At 39.7% G+C, this 19723-nt stretch overlaps 1 long non-coding RNA gene across 1 annotated transcript in view; it reads right to left on the reverse strand.

Moving 5' to 3' along the window:
• Window positions 1–19723, reverse strand: part of LOC136793309 (uncharacterized) — a 211661-nt gene that overhangs the window by 58793 nt on the left and 133145 nt on the right. Inside the window, exon 2 of the long non-coding RNA XR_010838444.1 lies at window positions 12760–12823. This is a non-coding gene — a long non-coding RNA (uncharacterized lncRNA). The remainder of the gene's footprint in view (window positions 1–12759; window positions 12824–19723) is intronic.

The following is a 19723-nucleotide window of genomic DNA, read 5'->3' on the forward strand; positions in this document are numbered from 1 at the left end:
CATTTTGTTTTCCACCTTAGGAGCAAGTGAATATAGTTTCAGAACTTACATATATGTTTTAAAATATATTCTTGGAACACTGAATTTGAAAACACCATCAAAAAAAAGGTTTTAAAAAATAAGCGAAATAAAATATTGTGAGCCACATTTTGTGATTTGTTTCTTTTTGCATTAAATGCTAGTTTAAAAGACTAGTGACTGTGACCTATTCAGAGAAGAAACTGATGAGCCAACAATTAAGTTCGGGAAGAAAAACAACCTAAGATTTTTGAGATTCTCAGATTGGTGAAGGATGAGATCCTTTGATGAGGAGTAAATAAATGCTTCAAGTTGTGGCAACCTATTTATGTAGAGAAACACATACTCTTATACAGTATACATCAAGTAGTTTAAAGAGTGGCTACATCAGAGATGAGAAAACAACTACCGTTGAAACGTGTCATCCGTTTTTATTGCATGCATAGGTGTTGGCTCTCTTCAAAAGTGTTTTTGAAGTTATTCAAAACAGGTCCAAAGTTTTTCATAGGTTGTGAGGTCTCAGATCCCACTGAGAATATAAATCGTCTTGTGAACTCTCCAGAAAAAAAAAAAAAAATTAAATATGCATATATTAACTGTTGCAAGCTCTTTTTATTGTTGCTGGTACTCTGAAAGCAATCTTTGAATCCTCTTGTGATTCTCAAAGATCTAGGCTAAGAAACTCTGGTTTAGCCAGTGAAAAGCTCTTGAAAGTTGCTGAAAAGCTAACATGTCTAAAAACATTACTCTTTAGTCTGCCTTCATGTCTAAAGTGGTCCACTATTAATATTAAAGTGTTAGATTTTGGAAATCACTTGCTAAGCATGCTAGGCTAAGTGTAAACGCTTACATAATATCATATCAGCATGTAAGCTTGTCAAAATAAGTCAAGTGCATGTTCAGAAAATTGTCTACTGTGAGGTTTAAAACAAAGCAGGCAAACAAAGACCCAGGCCCGTTCAGACCCAGGGAAAGCGCCACAGGAAGCAGGTGCAGCATGAGGACTGGGAAGTCCCGTGACTGGCTGGGGTGCAGGAGACTCAAGAAAACAGAGGGGCCGACAACCACCATTGCCTTTCTCACAGTTTTCTGTACCGAATGTCACTAGCTCGTGGTGGAGGTATTATGTCGCATCTTATGTCTAAGAATGATGACCATACAAAACTGGACAAAACCCCGATCTCTAACACATGCTGGTTTCACTTATGAAAATAACATACTTTTCATCTTTATCTTGAGAATACAGTATTGGCATTGCAAATTCACAGGAAAGTAACTTGGCTCTTTTTGTTAAGAACTTATCTCAGGACATTTCAAGTAATCCGAATGTGGTCTACTGATCAAACAAGGGTAGAAAAATGTGTCCCGTGAAGCACCTGAGTCCAGTGTATCTCATTAATCTTTTCCTTCCTCATTTCCTACTTAAGAAAAGATTCCGCCCAAATAAGACTCTGTGTACGTAGGAGATATGTTTATCCCTGACTCTATTCTCAACACTGGATGGTAGATGGTACAGGCAGGGCAAAGTCACCTCAGAGAAGGAGGTAACAATATAAAATTATCAATAGACGGATCTGGAAAGAAATGAGTATACCATCATGCAATGAGAGAGTAGGATGGAGAGGTAGCTACGGCGGGGGTAACTTGTGAGATGAAACTCCAGGCCCAGCAGGAAGAGGAGAAATATGGAAGGCACCGAACCCAGGAAGCATTTGAAGCAGTTAGGAAGAGGGGATGGAGAGGTGGGAACATGGTCATGACAACAGGAACCCCCGCATCACCTTGATGATTCACTCCCTGCACAATTCAGAGCACCACGGGGCGAAGCATGGGATTCATCGAACAGAGAGCTCGCGGCACGGCTGCTGCTCCAACAGCAGACTTGGAAGGAAGCCAGGATGGTTCTTCCTCGGAGACAGAAACACATGGCAAAGGGCAGAAAACGGGAGGCCATTTTAAGGCATATCGCCCAGGGAGTTAACATGAGAGAGTCCTGTTTGTTTTATCAAAATAGAAGAGGAAGTTAGTGAATGAGAGGGAATTCAGGTCTTGATGAGAATAAAACAGTCTAGGACCGTTCAGGGGTCAAACGCTGAAAAGACATGAAGAGATCTGTGGAGCCGCAGTAACGATCCGGGTGCGCTTGAATAACAAGGACTTCAGTTGAACTCAATCAGTGCGATTACATAACTTGCCACAGAAACAAAACTCCTCAGCTGGAAGTGGGAACAGTGCTATCAAAACTTGGGAAAATACTATATAGTATTATATTATATACAATTATATTATTAATATATAAATATACAATAATCATTATATAATATGTTATATACATTATAATTATTATTGTATTATAATATATTCTAGTGAATATATATATGCACTAGAATTATTCTGGGAAGAAAACATTTTTTAAGAAATATGTGGATAGGGCTTCCCTGGTGGCGCAGCGGTTGGGAGTCCGCCTGCCGATGCAGGGGACGCGGGTTCGCGCCCCGGTCCGGGAAGATCCCACGTGCCGCGGAGCGGCTGGGCCCGTGAGCCGTGGCCGCTGAGCAGCGGGAGAGGCCACGGCAGTGACAGGTCCACGTACCACAAAAAAAAAAAAAAAGAAACACTATGACGAAATCCTAGTAGTATGTCCTGCACAGGAGGCACAGGTTTCTGTTTATAGTAAAGTGTGAGGGTTAGGGCAATTAACTCCGAATTCATCAAAAATGGGGGAAAATCTCTCTTTAGGATTTTTTTTTTTCTCTTTAGGTTTTCAAAAATTTTTATTAATGACCCAGGTAGGGCTACAGGAACAAGGTGCAGCATGAGGACTGGGAAGTCCTGTTATTTTACACGTGATCTATGACAAACTAAAAGCAAAGGGATACCTAAAACCCAATGAGGATGTGACCTTACTGGCTTATTCGCTGGACCATGGAGTGTCACGTGCAAAATGTCATTTTCATTATTTATGCAGGAAAAAGAAATTCCACATTGCACTTGGACTTTTTTCCTTTTAGTCTCCATTCACGTCTAGAAAGAATGAAATTTGGGGTTTATATAGTGCATTTTGCCTCAGGAACACAAAGTGCTTTGAAAACATTATTGTAGGTTTTCCAAAAGAGTGAGATTAGATGCCTATTTTTATTCTCCTGCACTGAGCAGAAAACTGACTTGGACAAGGTTAGTCAAGTTAGTGACAGAATTCAGAATTAAAGTCAGGACAAAAGGATAAATCCTCCAAGACAAAAAGACGCATTCAAAGGAAAGTAGCACATTATTTTTGGCATTAAAATATACGTGTTACCAGATGTATCTTAAACAGCTTTTGAAAATCAGAATTAAAGATAAGACAGACTAATAATGGAACTCAAAGCCATGCAGGCTACCGAATGAATGACCCGGCCATTCCGAATTAAATATGTAATGCTCAACACATACAAATTAGCCATTTTTAATTTTTTCTCAGGAATTAAGTTTAATGAGTTAGGCACCGTGAAAGCAATATTCTCTTAGATAAGAGTACAATATTTAGTTTGTTCTGTTTTTTGCCTGTCATTGTTTTGAGACTGAGACTGATAACATTTTGCTTATTGGGTAATTGCAACCTTAATAAAAACAAGAGGTTTATGCCTTTGGTACTTTTCTTCAAAATAAACACATACAAACAAACAACAGCCAGTTATTCTAACCCTAGTCTGGGTCCACCATTCTCCTGGATATGCAGCGGAATTTTCACCCTATCACAAGTACAACTTCTAGAAACAAAACTTCCAACACTTAGCAATGGCATCCTTCTGTCCTTACTTTACTGTTGTCTAGTCACATCCTGGTCCTTTCTTTACAATTTTAAAAAATATTTTTATGGCAATATTTTAGCTCAACAGATACATGTAAGGGTCTACTATGTGTCAGGTTCTGAGGAGATAAAAATGAGTGAGAAAATGGTTCCTACAGTCAAGCCTAGGGAAGAGGGCAATTATATAAACAATTTTAATAGCATGTAAGAGATATAATAACAGAAATATTTATTTATGGAGTCCACAGAAGTAAGTAGGACCGCAAAGGGGGTACTACAGGGGACGCATTGCCTCTCTCATTGTCGAGCGGGTGGGCTGGGCTGGGGAGGAACAGCCGAGCATCCCAGCGCTTTAGGGTGGTGGAAATCATCCCGGCAACAGCACCAGTGGTCCTTTCTAAGGTTGAAAACTGTATTTCCCAGAAACCCCTCGGCCTGAACGGTGCCAGGTTAGAATCTGTCACTGACAGGAACTTGTGGGAGTTTGGGAAGGAAGAAGGAAAGCAGAAACCATTAAGCTTGGTATTTGACAGTAATGTTGCTACAGATTTCCGGACCTTCCACAGACTTCCTCTCTGCGGTCCCTAAAATCAGCAGCTTCACCGAGGCTGACACATTGCTCCAATCTCCCAGCCTCAGACTTCCAAGCCTTTGTTCTCCCAGGTCCTACCATATTCAGATAAATTCAAATTCCTATATTAGAGCCCATATACAGATTCCTATATTAAAGAGATCCTTCCCCTAATACTTGTACTAAATATCTTCCTGGCTGAATCCAGAGAGATGCAGACAATTTCACAAAGGAGAAACTTAAGCAAGGTTTTGAAAGCTAAATAGGAGCTCATCAGGTGAACAAGCTACAGAAATAATTCCTGTATAAGAGGAGAGCATGGCCATTGGATGCAAATTGATTGTTCTGAATCTATGAAGGAACAAAAAATAGGCATGGCTAAATGCTCCCAGAATCGTCCCTCTCTCTAGCCACTAAGACAGATGGTGCATTTTCCTGCTTAGTTTGAGCTCGTCACTCAATTTCCAAGGAGTGGCCCCGCCTTGGGATCAAAGGTTGAAAGACAGAGGTCAACTTGGGGCTTGAGGGGCCCCACTCAGAGACAGCTCATCTGAGAATAAACTCAGGCAAGGTGAGCAGAGCCCGATGGAAAGACAGAAGCTGGGCTCTGATGGCATAAATTGAAGCCTCATCTCCAGCCGTGATTGAAATTAGTTTATCTCTTGGATTTCTCAGTCATGTGAAGAAAATGAAGAGGAAAACCTTCTTCCTATAAAACACGTTTGAGAAACGTAAGCTTTCGAGTTACCGTGAAATCGTTCTTTGGTTCCCACGCTGATTCTACAAACCCTACAAAACTGTACCAAAGTGAAGTTTGGTAAGTGCAAGTCATTTTTCAGCAAATACTTATTGTGTCAGATAGTGCCTGGCGCTGTACTGGGCACTGGTCATTCAAAAAGACGAACAAAGGGCTTCCCTGGTGGCGCAGTGGTTGAGAATCCGCCTGCCGACGCGGGGGACGCGGGTTCGTGCCCCGGTCCGGGAGGATCCCACGTGCCGCGGAGCAACTGAGCCCGTGAGCCATGGCCACTGCGCCTGCGCGTCCGGAGCCTGTGCTCCCCAAAGGGAGAGGCCACGGCAGTGAGAGGCCCGCGTACTGCAAAAAAAAAAAAAGACGAACAAAGATGCTTGTCCTTGAGGAGCTTACATTCCACCGGGTAGAGGTAGAAAATAATTGGGAGAACAGGTCACAAATCAGTAAGTTACGTAGCGTCTCCTTCCTCAACCCCAGCTGACCACAAAGGAAAGAACTCACCAGTTTGCGACAGGGACGACCCAGGGACGCCCCGAGGTCCTTCCGCCTGCCTCTCCCCAGTTACTTCTCTCTTTAACCAGCACCCCTTTACTCACAGGGGTAGCTGGACAAAGGGCCCTTACAACCTGCTGTGATGAACTTAGAAAAACAAATTCCCTTTTTGGTGGCATCTGCGAGCGCCGCTTAGGAACCAGGTCCGATCAGGTGATGGTGAGCAGGAAATGTAGGGCCTCCTTATTCAAGGCACACGTTCTTTCCCTCCTGTCGTCCTGCCGCTGCTTTTCTGATGGCCCTGGCACCATCAGCTGCCAGGCGGAGAATCTCATTTTCTTCCGGGTGTCCTCAGTGCTATGACCATTAATAATAGAGCTTCCTCTCTTAAGGCTTGGTGTCGGTTCTGTCATGAGCACAGCCATCGGGTACTTCCTTGCGGATCACGGTGAGTCTGGGCATTGGGCAGGTCCCTCTAGGGTTGACTGAAGCACAGACTTCTGACTTCACGTGGCTGTTTACATCCTGAAGCTTCTCCTCCGTCCCTCCCTCCATACCTTGAGTTAGTGAATTTCCTCATACTTCACAAGGAAAAATGGAGCAATCACAAGATAACATTTAGCAGACTTTCCACCACGTCCATTACCTACCAGCTTCTGCTCTACATAATCAACTCTCCCATTTGTCGACTGAGATGAACATTCTGTGATACTTTGCAAAACCAACTCCTCCATGTTTCCCCCAGGATCCCATCCCGCCTTGGGCGCTCAAACAATCCTTTCTTCGTCTTCCTACATCAACATTTTTCACTTCTCAGTGGCTTATACCCGCAACACAAACGTATTCAGTTATTTCTGTCATCTAAAACTTTAAAAATCTCATTTTCCATTGTACCTGCAGAGGAGCCTGAGAAGGAGTGTCCAGGGAAGTAGGAGGGAAACAAAGGATGTGGACTGTTGTAGCCCGTGTGAAAAATAATAGTAGTAAAGGGAGAAGGAGTCATTGTCACGTCAACACTGCTGTCATACGAGAGGATGACATCTGGAAGCAACAAGGGTCGTTCCCACGTGGAGTCACTGGTGAGTCCTGAGAGCAATTTTGATGGAGAGGTGAGGGTAAAAATGGGATAGGAACATGTTTCATAAAGACCAGGGGAAGAGGCATGGGGTGCAGAGCGTTAGCTATTTCAAGGAACAAAGAAGCGGCATGGTACTGAAAAGGGAAGTAGAGACATTATCGAGGAATTCCATCTGGGGTAACAGGCAGAAAAGCAGCGTAGGTTAGGAGCAAGCGTAGGAGACAGACAAAGCAGAGTTAAGACACGGCCTATGGAAGGTCTTTTCTGATTGCTTCAAAATTTTTAGTGTAAGAGAAAGCAAGCTGAGAGTGAGGATAGAAGATATGAAACTGTCTTCTTGGGACCATCAATTCTGGACACACAGTATGATCCAAGCAGCCCTCTTGAGGTTCATGGTCAGGAATTCAAAGTGAGACAAGTCAACATGACTGTGTTTTCTTCAGCCCCATTATAATGCAGGCATGGAACCGGGTGGAGAATTGAATTTAATCAGGTTGTAGGTTGGCTAAGCCAGTATAAGCAAGCAAGGTACAAAAAAAAAAAAAATCTGAAATTATATGCAAAGGACATATAATAGTTATTGACCATGAAATTCATGGTGGGTAAAGGAGCAAAGCACATGAAGCAGGTAAGGGACAGTTCAACGATAGTAACACCGGTGGATTAAGGGATCTTGGCGTTACTGATTTGGGGACTGAGTGTGAGCTGTCATGATAGGAAGTATAGTTAGAATAGGGTGCATGAAATTTCGGTTTTAGAAGGGTTGTAATTATTGACTAGGTCTAGTACCATTCTTGGATGTCTGAGATAGCATGAAAGGCAAGGATGGTACGTTCCAGTACAAGTGAGGTGTTTCTCTTTAAACTTGTTGAGTGCCTTTCTATTATTGGCAAGATTAAAGTCACAGCTCCATAGCATATGACACTAGGCCCTTGATGGTTTAACTCTCTCCGCGTGCTATTCTAATCTAATCTCTCAGCCCTCTCTTATGAACCTTCAGAAATTCCAAACTACCTCAGTTTCCGTGAATAACACTTTTATTTGACTACATCTTCATATATAAATATTTCTCCCTCTTTCCCTAATGTTTTTGTTTTCCTTTCTGGCCAGACTGATAAATTCCATTATGCTTAATCATCTCTGAATTTTTTCCTGATGATTTTATTTACTTACATATATATGCAGTATTTATTGTCTTATGAAAATATGGCAAATATTGAGAAAATAGCCAGCTTCCTCATGTTTGTACATTTTGTGCCTAATTGAAATGCCTGACACATGAAATAAATATATTTCAGATGAATAAATGGACAGATAAATATTAGTCATTTCAAGTCTTCAGAAAGCCTTCTTGCTCCACTTCCTAACTCAGTTTAACTCTCATTTGTGGCTATTTCCTTATGAAATCAAAGGCCACTATGCTGATTGAAAGGTACCTGCTACTATCAGAGAGGAAATATAAGCTTCTCTTCTTCATATTCCCCCGTGGGCCAAATATCTTCAGATTGTCATAACCCAGAAGGCCAAACCTTCCTATAGCTCCCCTCCTACCTGAGCTAAGGTACACATTTACGGCTCATACCTACAATATATTCGGAAAAGCCCCGTTTCACAGAAGTCTATACATAAGACATGTTGCTTTGTTATAACAGGAAGGCTTATATTGAATAATGTTATTAGATTTTTCAATAGAAAAATAATATTGTTAACTGAATACTGTAACTTAATTAGAGATAAAACAAAAACTGGGGATACAGGAGATATCCAATAACTTCTGAACTCAGCAATTCCGGTGCATCTTGACTTAGTGCAAAGGGAGCACACCTGTAAGAAATACTACTCTATCCACTAACCTTAGTGGGAAAAATAACTAAAAGTATCTGATAGCAGAGATGTGAATCAGGTAACATGCTAAGTAATGTAATGGAAGTCTCCCCAAGCCACCAGATGCATAGCCAAAGAGAAAATTGTAGCAAAATGGTTATTTTGTTGTTCAGCCCCTTTTTCTTACTGAAAAGATAGGTGTGGTAGTTGGCACGTGTCTTACCTGCTGTATTGGTCCTGCCCTTGAGTCACGGAAATGACACTCTTTGCCCAGAAGATTTACAAGCTGCCCAGAGAGTCCAAGTCTTTTTTGAAAGAATACAGCAACTGTTGCTTCTCTATCTACAGACTGTGGGTAAAACATTATTTCACATTTGGTCTTTGAGGGTCCTGGGAACCATAAAAGGGCCACGAGATGCCCTTGTCTTAAACCACCTGTCTCACGAGGTAATTGCTCAAAACAGAATGGTGAAATCCCATCCACCTACTCCATGGAGACCTCTGGAATCTCTCAACCAAGCAAATAAGCTTCCTTCTTTCAATTCTCTCCCCAACTCAGGAGGAAGAAACCTTGGGTGAACCCATAAAAAAATCTCCCAATAGAAAACCTTAGAAATGCATAAGAATAGTGATGAGTTTGTGTGTGTGTGTGTGTGTGTGCGTGTGTGTTTGTGATATCTACAAGTAAGGAAAGAACCAATTAGAAAATATAAAGAAAATCCTCAGAGAAAGTACATGGCGATGCCCATGAATTGAAGCTGTGACTGAGGGATTCTGCTGATCTCAGTATGCTTGGGCTTGAGTCAAAATCCACATGAGGACAGGCAAAGAGGCCTTGAGAAGTTTTTACTAAGAACTTCACATATACTTTGGATGAAGACTCAATAAAAGCATAAAATAGAAAAGAAAGAAAATCCCCACTAATGGAGGAAGACCAAAAATAGTTTTTGCCTGTTTTATCCTGGGCTCTGCTCAGAAAAATTCAAAAGCTCCTGGAAATTCATAAACACAACAGGCTTGAGGCATGAAGTTCAAGGATAATCTAGAAATCCCTACTTCAAGAAATCAACATTAAATATAGTCTGAGCTGCTGAGAAACCTGTAGTTCCTGGAAAACACAGACCAAAAAACCAACAAAAAACACCTCTCTTGAGGGTCATGCCCTCTACATGGCCCAAAAGTTTTACTGCAAATAAACTCTCGCTAAAGATTTTCTCCCAACAACCCAACATTAGTGTGAACCGGCGGACACAACAGGCAGCAGAAAGAAATACTGAAGAACTACAACTAACAGAACTATCAGATATGAACAATACAACGAGTTCAACTGCCTAAGGCATAAAGGCATTCATCAAAAACATAAAAATCCCAGATCAACAGACTATTAAAAAAGGCATATTTAAAGAAGATAGACCCTTGAGTATTGAAAAATAAAGTCATTGTAGTCAAAAATTAGTTGAACAGGCTAAGAAGTCAATTAGAGCTAAAAACTTGGTGAATTTGAATATTAATCTGAGAAAATTACTGAGAATTGAGCATAAGGTTAAAACAGACATAGTAATAGGAGAGTTTAATAAATATAGAAATGAAAATAAGAAAATCTAACGAATGGCTAAGAAAAAGTTTTAAATGGAAAGAGAATTGTTCTACGGTCCAAGATGGCAACACAGGAGGCCCCTGAACTCACCTCCTCCCACAGATGCATTGGATCTACAGTTACACACAGAACAATTCCCTCTGAAGGAAATCTGGACACTAGCTGAGCGCCTCCTACACACTAGGTGAGCAAGGAGAAACCCAACCTGGGGAGGAAAGGTGAGACGCACTCTTACCAGAAACCCCACCCCAGCACAGTGCCCAGCAGGAGGGAGCTCACAAATTCCAGCTTCTTCCTGAGGAATAAACGGCTTGGACCCCACATTTTCAGACTTCCACCTGAGGGCTGGGCCCCCCAAACACCCAAATCTGAAAGCCTATAGGGCTTTCGTCCACGAGACCCACAAGACAATAGCAAACAAAGGAAGAGTTCCGACCAGGCTCCAGGCCTGCTCTGTCTGACCCCCAGGGCCCAGTGCACAGGCAGCGGACAGAAATGCGCACATGCTAGTCTTTACCTGAAAGAGGTCTACAGTAAGTCTCCTACATACGAACGAGTTCCGTTTTGAGACTGCATGCAGAAGTCCAATTTGTTCATAAGTCCAACAAAATTAGCCTGGGTACCCAACTAACACGGCATAATAACAGCATTTTTCACAATAGCCAAGATATGGAAACAACCAAAGGGTCTGTCAATGAATGAACGCGTGAAGAAGACGTGGCATATATACTGCGAAGTATCACGAAGAGGCCATCGGCAGTCATGAGTACTCTGTACACCTTGATTGAACTTATGGCCTTGCAGCTGTGTGCATTTGTCCAAATTAATCCACTATACACTTTAAATGAATGCATTTTGGGCCTATGAGTTATACTGCAACAAGGTTGATTTTAAAAATCCATCATGATTAAGTTTCCAAAGACATCAGCTAGTGGGATGAAAAACATTCAACAAATTAACCCCTATTATGGGTGGAAATTTGTTCCCTCCAAATCCATTTGTTGAAGTCCTAACCCCCAGTACCTCAGAAGGTGGCTATCTATGAATATGAGGCCTTCAAAGGGTGATTATGTCAAAACAAAGTGCTTTAGGATGGGCCCTAATGCAACATGACTGGTGTCCTTATAAGAAGATTGAGACAGAGAGACGCAGAGAGAGAGAGAGGGAGAGAGGCCAGGGAAGCTCACACATAAGGAAAGGCCATGTGAAGACAGAGAAGGTGGCCATCTGCGAGCCAAGGAAAGAAGCCTCAGGAGAAACCGGTCCTGCCGACAACTTGATCTTGGACTTCCAGCCTTCAGAGCTATCAGAAAATAAATTTCTGTTGTTTAAGCCAATGAGTCGATGGTATTTTTTGAAGGACAGCCAGAGCAAACCAATACACATCAAAATATATAAATATTTAACAGAAATATTTTATATATTTATATAAATACATATATATATAAATCATAAGTAGATACATAAAATCTACTTTACAAAAGTTAATACAAAAAACCCAGTAGATATATAAAAATCATAGGATAAAATTCAAATTCTCTAAATCACTTTAAAAAGAAAATTATTAGCAGAATAGGAACAGGAGTATAATACCTAAAGTGATGACAGTATCTTTCTAAAACCTTGATCAAACATGACTCATACTGACAAAACATTAGAGACCTTTCCTTTAAAAGTCAGGAACGGGCTTCCCTGGTGGCACAGAGGTTGAGAATCTGCCTGCCAACGCAGGGGACGTGGGTTCGAGCCCTGGTCTGGGAAGATCCCACATGTCGCGGAGCAACTGGGCCCGTGAGCCACAACTACTGAGCCTACGCGTCTGGAGCCTGTGCTCCGCAACAAGAGAGGCCCGCGTACCACGATGAAGAGTGGCCCCCGCTCGCCGCAACTAGAGAAAGCCCTCGCACAGAAACGAAGACCCAACACAGCCAAAAATAAATAAGAGTCAGGAACATACGAGGGTACTTACTACTGTAGTTTCTAAACGGTGACATAAAAAGAGGAAAAGAAATAAAACCATAAATATCGGAAAGGAAAACTCACTATTTACACGTTATAATTGTGTATATGGAAAATCTAAACATATCTACAAACTTTTAGAACAAAAAAGCGAATTCAGCAAGTTTGATGACAAGACCATTGTAAAAAATCTATTGCTTTCCTGTAAAATAACAACAGCAATAATAAATCTTTAAAAATTCAACTTTACAATGACAAATAAAACTGATTTGTCTCAAAAAGCTCCAGCAAAGAGGTGCAGTAACTTCATGGAATTTTAAAAACAAAAGGAGGTATATGAATTGAAGACTCAACATTGGAAAGATGTCAATTCTGCCAAAATCTCTAGAGCCAAAATGATCCCTTTCAACATTGAAACCAGCAATCTGTATTTTTTGCTGTTGTTTAGGAGAAACTTGACAAATTGACTCTAGAGTGTATACAAAAATTTCAGTGTCCAAAAATGACCAAAATTCTTAAAGAAAAATGACAGTGATACCTAAGAGTTTTATTATAAAATAATAATAAATAATATAGTGTGAATTTGTGCAAGAATAGACAAGAAGACCAGTGGAACTCAAGGATGCTCGGGATTGGAGACCCACGTGTTTGGAAACTTGATATAAGACAGGCTTACCATTGCAAATCAGCGGGAAAAGGAAGCCTTTTTCAATCATTTGTTCTGGGACAGTTGGTTTCTCCTGTAGAAAAACAAAATGACATCAGATCCTTACTTCAAACCACACACAAAAATAAATTCCAGGTGCATTAAAGACATATATGTGAAAGCATTTCTTTGAAAGTTTTGGAATAAAATATGTAAGAGTGTCTTCTAATTTCAAGATTAGAAAGGAATTTTTACATAAAACAAAAAATTTAATATGAAAGATTAAGTCATCTCTGTACGAGAAAATTCAATATAGACAAAATAGGAAAGAAACCACAAATCAGAAGAACATGTATAATCTACATCAACAAAAAATATATACTTAATATATTTAAAGAATCCCTTTAAACTGATAAGAAAAACATTGTTATACAGCAGAAACTAACACACCATTGTAAAGCAATTATACTCCAATAAAGATGTTCAAAAAAAAAGTAATCCAATATAAAAATAGGCCAAAGAAAATTACCAATTTGCAGAAAATCCAAATGGCTATCAAGCATATGGAAAGTTTCTTAAACTCACCAGTATTCATAAAATTGCTAACTCTAACAATAATGATATACTGTTTTACGATTGGTTAGACTTGTCAATATTGAAATTTGATAAGGTTTCAAAATATGAAAGTTTGACCTTATCAAGAGTTGGCAAAAATGTGAAGCAATAAGAACTCTTGCAAAGTGCTGGTAGGAGTGTAAATTAGTACCATTTTCTTGGAGAAATATTTGAATATGGAGTTTCACACTCATTCACACACCACTGAAACAATGTTTATAAGAGCAACACGAATGAATCTTCCCTACAAAAAGTGAGGCATAGGAAAGTAAACTGACATTCCTAGGGTCCCCCGGCTAGTAAGGGGTGAAATCATGATTCAAATCTAGGCATCTGACTGCAAGGGTCTCCCCGCTACCCACTCCAGTGGGTATCATAAAAGTGGGTATATACCAGCATCATAAAAGACTTTGAAGCCATTAAAAAATTATCGAACTCTGTGTTTACTAAAATTTAAATGAGCTCTAATATATTGTTACAAGAAGAATCAATGCTAATGAATGTGGATAATCTAACAGGATCTACAAATAATACATTAGAACTAAGAAATGAATTTGGATAATTTGTTACTTACAAGATCAAAATGTGAAAATCATTTTTATTTCTATACACCAGCAAGAGCAATTACAACATTTAATTTTAAAAAGATATTTTATGAGCACATATAAAAATTCAAATACATAGGACTACATTTAAAAGTACACAATTATTGAAAGAAATGAATAAATCCTAAATAAATGTGTGGGTAAATGCATATATGTAAACCATAAAAAATTGATAAAATTAGACTACAGTAAAATTTTAAAATTCTATTTATCAGATGATAGCATTAAGAAAGTAAAAAGCAGATCACATAATGAGAGAAGACACTTGAAACACACATAACCAAGAAACGACTTGTATCCAGAATATAGAAATCATTCCCTCAAATCCATATGAAAAGATACACAACTCAGTCATACAATGAGCAAAAGGGATAGCCTTTCACAGAAAAGATACACAAATGACTACTAACATATGAAAAGGTGTTCACCCTCATTAGTAATCTGGGAAATTTGAAATAGAACCTCCATGAGACACCACTAAACATGCATTAGAACGGCCAATGCCGTTTTTGTGAATCTCAAAAAGAGATTCACAGCTAAGTTTGGGTGAGCATGTGAAGTACAGGAAGTCACGAACAGTGCTAGAGGGTGTGTAAATGCGTGCAGCCACTTGCAAAACAAGGCTTATCAAACTTGATCTGTGACCAAACAATTCCACGCCTGGTATATACCAGCGTTGCATCCACGTGTACCAAAAGACATTTTTAAAATATTTCTGGCGGCTTTAGTTATCAGCTCCCCAAGCAGAAAAAAAAAAACAAAAAAATCTATCAACATGAAATGAACAGATAAACTTGTGGTATATTTTGTAAGTGAAATCGCGTACACTAAATGCAATGAATGAACTCTACCTACACATTCACAAACGTGTACGTTTACAAAAATAATTTTGAGCAAAAGCAGCCAGGCGCAAAAGGATATACACGGTATGATTGCAGTTATATAAGCAGGCAAGATCAATTTCCTGTCATATTAGAAGTCAGAAGTGAGGAAGAAAGAACAAGTTGCTGTTGTATGAGGCACCAGGGAGGGCTGGCCTTTTGAGGTTTGGGCAGATTTCTATTTCTTGACCTGAGATGTGTTTCCATTGGTGTCATTAGCTTCGATAATTTGGGGGGTTGTACATTTCTATGGCGTATACTTTTATATATGCATATCATATATAAAAAAAAATTGTTTAAGAAAACAATATTTAAAACAGACTGTATTTTTTTACTGTCTGCCCGTATGTACATAGTTTATCTAGATATATTACATAAGTGATGATGGTTACATTTGATGATAATATACATGTAGTTTGACATGTAGAGTATATTCACACTCTACATGTCAAACTAGAAAACTTAAAACTTTGTTTTCAGTTCAAACTCTCCAATTGTTTGGGGGGATCTTTTAGCTCTCCGATGTTTTAGACAATTTCTCCATTAAGAATCAGAGTGGTGCCTGTTGTTTGTGTTGCAGAAATAGAAGTAAAACACAAAATCTCTCCCCTCAACTCAGAAAAACCTCCACTACAGTTGAAGAGAAAGAAACCAGTTTCATTACTGAGTAAGCAGTAAACCAGAACGTGACGTGCATGGTACACCGTCCAGTAAGAGACTGTGAAAACGAAAAGAAATCTCACCTTTCATAGAGCCAAGCAGATACAGCCCATTTCACGCATGTTCTCAGCATCCACAACTAGTCCTCAAGTAAGAGGACTCAGCAGCTGCATACGTCACATAGAGTTCACACCCGGAGTTCACCCACCCACACGGTGGTGGCAACCATCTGGGTTAGCTAATTGGATTTATCCAAAGGAAAAATAAACTTCTAATATCTTTATGAAAAGGGGTACTTTGCGGCTTGGAGTGAGGTACCCACCAGGGTCAGACTTCCACCTTCCCTCTAGACGCTGGGAGCTAGAGGTACTTTCTTCCTTCATAATTACATTTTTAAGAGATGGTTCCTGAGACCTTGAGAAAGACAATCCTGGGTGATAAATCTAGCCAGAGACTTATTTAACTTTTAAAAATATTTACATACATTTTAAAGAGATAGAGAAAGAACTTAATTACAAGTTTTCTAAAGTAAACACTTTAAGAAAAGGGAAAGGAGAAAGTCTCTTCTCAACAGAGAGAACTAAGCCTCGTATTTAATTTGTATTTGCCTTTACACTTGCCACTTACAACCTAATGAATGAAGAGAAAGGCTGTCTTTAATAATATATTTGATAGATTTTGAATTTTTTACTATGCCCATATAGTATTTGACATGTATATAGGTATTTCAACTTACACGTTTATATACACGTATAGGTGTAAATTATACATTTTTAAAAAGAGCGAACTAAAAGAAAAATGGTAATTCAGTTCAGACATATAGAAAGTTAAAAAACTGAGTTTAATTGTTTCCAGTGTAATATCTATAAGTATCCCAACTATTTTTCCCATTCACATGGCAATATTGAATCAGGCTAAATTCCTAGTGACAATTTAGAGGTAAATTAATCCTTGTTAATTCAACAACACACTGTAATGAGCTACAAGGATGGAGGGAGATGCAGATTCTGATGTGTGGCTGCAATAGTACCTCTGATTTTGTCATCACTGTATTAAAATAGCATTTTAATACTTTGAAACTCAGCGTCTCCATTTTAAAAATACAGTAAGTCTAATTGCCAGTCTCATCAGGGTCTCCTGTGGTTGATTAAACCTTACTGAAAGGTCTAGTGGGGAAGCTCCAAGCTGCTCAGTTGTCTAATAAGCTTGTATCAAGCGATTCTCCTCACTCACAATACAGGTTCCAAGACACGAGGGACCTAGTTAGAGGATGGTTTTAAAAAGTGTCTGGTGAGCTTCTTAATTAAAAGAAAGAATCTCTGCTACGGTCAGTATGTGAATAATTTTTTAAAAGACTGCCACCCTTATTTCACTCCCCAAACCCATAATGTGTACATGAAATGTGAATGTTTTTATGGCTATGCATTTCGCTAAAAATGACTTTCAAACAAATATAAAATACTCGGTGAAACACAGTTCTTTACTTAATGCAGGGCAACTAAGACCTTGATAGAAGCAAGGAAGAAAGAATGAATTATTTTTTTCTTGCCTTCCTCTATGATTGTAATTAAACAATACAAAATATATATATTTATTTAAATGTATACATAAATTTTACATATAAAAGGTTATATTTTATATATATATATATATATATATATACTTACACACATACAGAGAGAGAAAGAGAAAGAGAGAGACTACAACATCAATCTCTTCAGCAAATATATTCCAAAATCTCAAGACACTTTACTATGAAATTCTTTTCAATAAAATCAAATTATATTATGCCAAATTAAATATATTTAGATTTGCTCTTGTTATTTCTTATGTGGAATAAGAAATACTTACTCCATGTCCATCTCACTCCTATAAATCCTTAAAAATTCAGATTAACTCTCTTTTTTTCTAACTATAGGTTTTCCACTTGCTCTAATCCCATTGAACCTATCCTCTGAAATGATACACAATGATTAGCCCAAACCTCACAATTTAGCCACCATTGCCCGTAGCCTCATGCTGTTCTATAACTGTCTTATTTTCCAGAATAGAGTATAAATTCCTAGAAGACTTTTCTTAATCCTCTCATCACAGGTAAACTATTTTAAACTGACCCAGTCCTTTAAACATCAGTATGATCTTCTCATTAAACCTCTTAAATCCTCAGCATTCCTTTGATGTTTGACTCATACCATTCTCAGAAATGTGTCTCCCGTGTATCGACTGCAATTTCACACATTTTTAAAGTTGGACCAAATACTAGAGTCAAATCTCGCTTTTGAATTTCATCCTATTTTTACTTGCACAGTTAGCCATTTATTTCGTATTCCTGTTGCTATTTGTGCAGGTTTGTTTGCTTGTTTACCTGTTGCAGTTTGTTTTTCCTTCCCAAGAATTTTTGTGCTCCGTGAATTTCACTTACTTCCTTTATGGCTGTGGTTCCATTTTCAAGGGTCATTTTATAATCATTCTATCACTAAAACTGACAGTTGACAGAGTGGGAAAGGGAAGAGTTCAAACTGGTAAACTGGATGAAAGACAAGTCACCAGAAATGGATTAAATGCATTTGAGTCCGAAGGAATTCAAGGGAAGCAGAGAGGAAGCACGAGCAAAGATGTAACGCCTGTCATTGTGAAAGGTGCTTGTCTCCGAGCCCTGACCTGTGAGAGAATCATCCGTCATATCTTAGCCCACAGCCTCCATGGGCAGAATTAGGGCTACACGCGGACAGATGGCCACCCCACTTTCAGCAACCAGAAGGATCTGGCCAAGCAGCATGTCTTTATTCCCTGGCCCTGTTGACTTGCAGGATCTGAATTCTGTCTTGATTCCCTAAGTTCAGTCCCTGAACCCCATCTGACCCCTCGCCCCTTGCTATAAACTACACCAGAAACTGAGGTTCCCCACAGGCTCTCTCTAGAAGAGCTTGCATGAATCTTCTCTCAGAAATGTGATGTTTCAAATGGGGAAGGGAAACAGCCTTGAGACCATCACCAGGAGACCAAACTCTACCCCCAGGACTCCCACCACCACCACACTACTTGCTATTTGAAAGATTAAGTAGCCACAGGGAAGGATTGGTATGGAGCCATCAGTGAAATGTTCTTGGTGTCATCGCTCCATAGAGCCCCTCCTACATAAAGTTTACTTTTAAAACAGAAATAGTCACAAATGTAGAAAACAAACTTACGGCTACCAGGGGGAAAAAGTGGGGGGAGGGATAAACTGGGAGATTGAGATTGACATATACACACTACTATGTATAAAATAGATAACTAATAAGGACCTACTGTAGTGCACAGGGAACCCTACTCAGTACTCTGGAATGACCTATATGAGAAAATAATCCAAAAAAAGAGTGGATATATGTATACATATAACTGATTCACTTTGCTATACAGCAGAAACTAACACAACTTTTTTTTTTTTTTTTTTTTTTTTTGCGGTACGCGGGCCTCTCACTGCTGTGGCCTCTCCCGTTGCGGAGCGCAGGCTCCGGACGCGCAGGCTCAGCGGCCACGGCTCACGGGCCCAGCCGCTCTGCGGCACGTGGGATCTTCCCGGACCGGGGCACGAACCCGCGTCCCCCGCATCGGCAGGTGGACTCCCAACCACTGCGCCACCAGGGAAGCCCCTAACACAACTTTGTAAATCAACTACACTCCAATAAAATTTTTTTTAAAAAAACAAAGATAACATATCATGTCTCTAAACTCCTCTAGCAACAAGTACCTATCAAATTTGTAACAGTTCACATAGGATTTAGCAAATTCATTTACTTTAATTATTCTTGCCTGTCTCTCCTTTGTTTTCATTTTGTATTTTTGTTGTTTCTTTTATTGTGCTGTTTTGGTTTTTGTGTTGCATATGCCCTTGAGTTCATTACGCCTCTTCATGGCATACTCAATACTGTCTTTGCTGGAGGTTTTGTGGATGTTCTTTTGAGCAGAATAATAATAAGGGATGCCAGATGCAGCGTCAGTCATCAAGGATGCAGGGGTAAGTAAGAAGCATCCCGCCAGCAAAGGACTGCACAACCCAGCGCAGCTGGCCAATCCAGAGACGAGCCGTCCGAGGTACACGGAGCAATGATAAACCCAGCATGGGCAGGTGATGGTGAAGAGGGGTTAGACACACCAGACTGAGAGAGTCACAGAAAGTTTCCTGGAGAAGGTGACAGCTCAGTTGAGCCTAAAACAGTGATAGGTAAATAGGGGCTGTTATTTCTCTTC

Source organism: Kogia breviceps, chromosome 20, assembly GCF_026419965.1.
Source record: "Kogia breviceps isolate mKogBre1 chromosome 20, mKogBre1 haplotype 1, whole genome shotgun sequence".
Lineage (NCBI taxonomy): Eukaryota > Metazoa > Chordata > Mammalia > Artiodactyla > Physeteridae > Kogia > Kogia breviceps.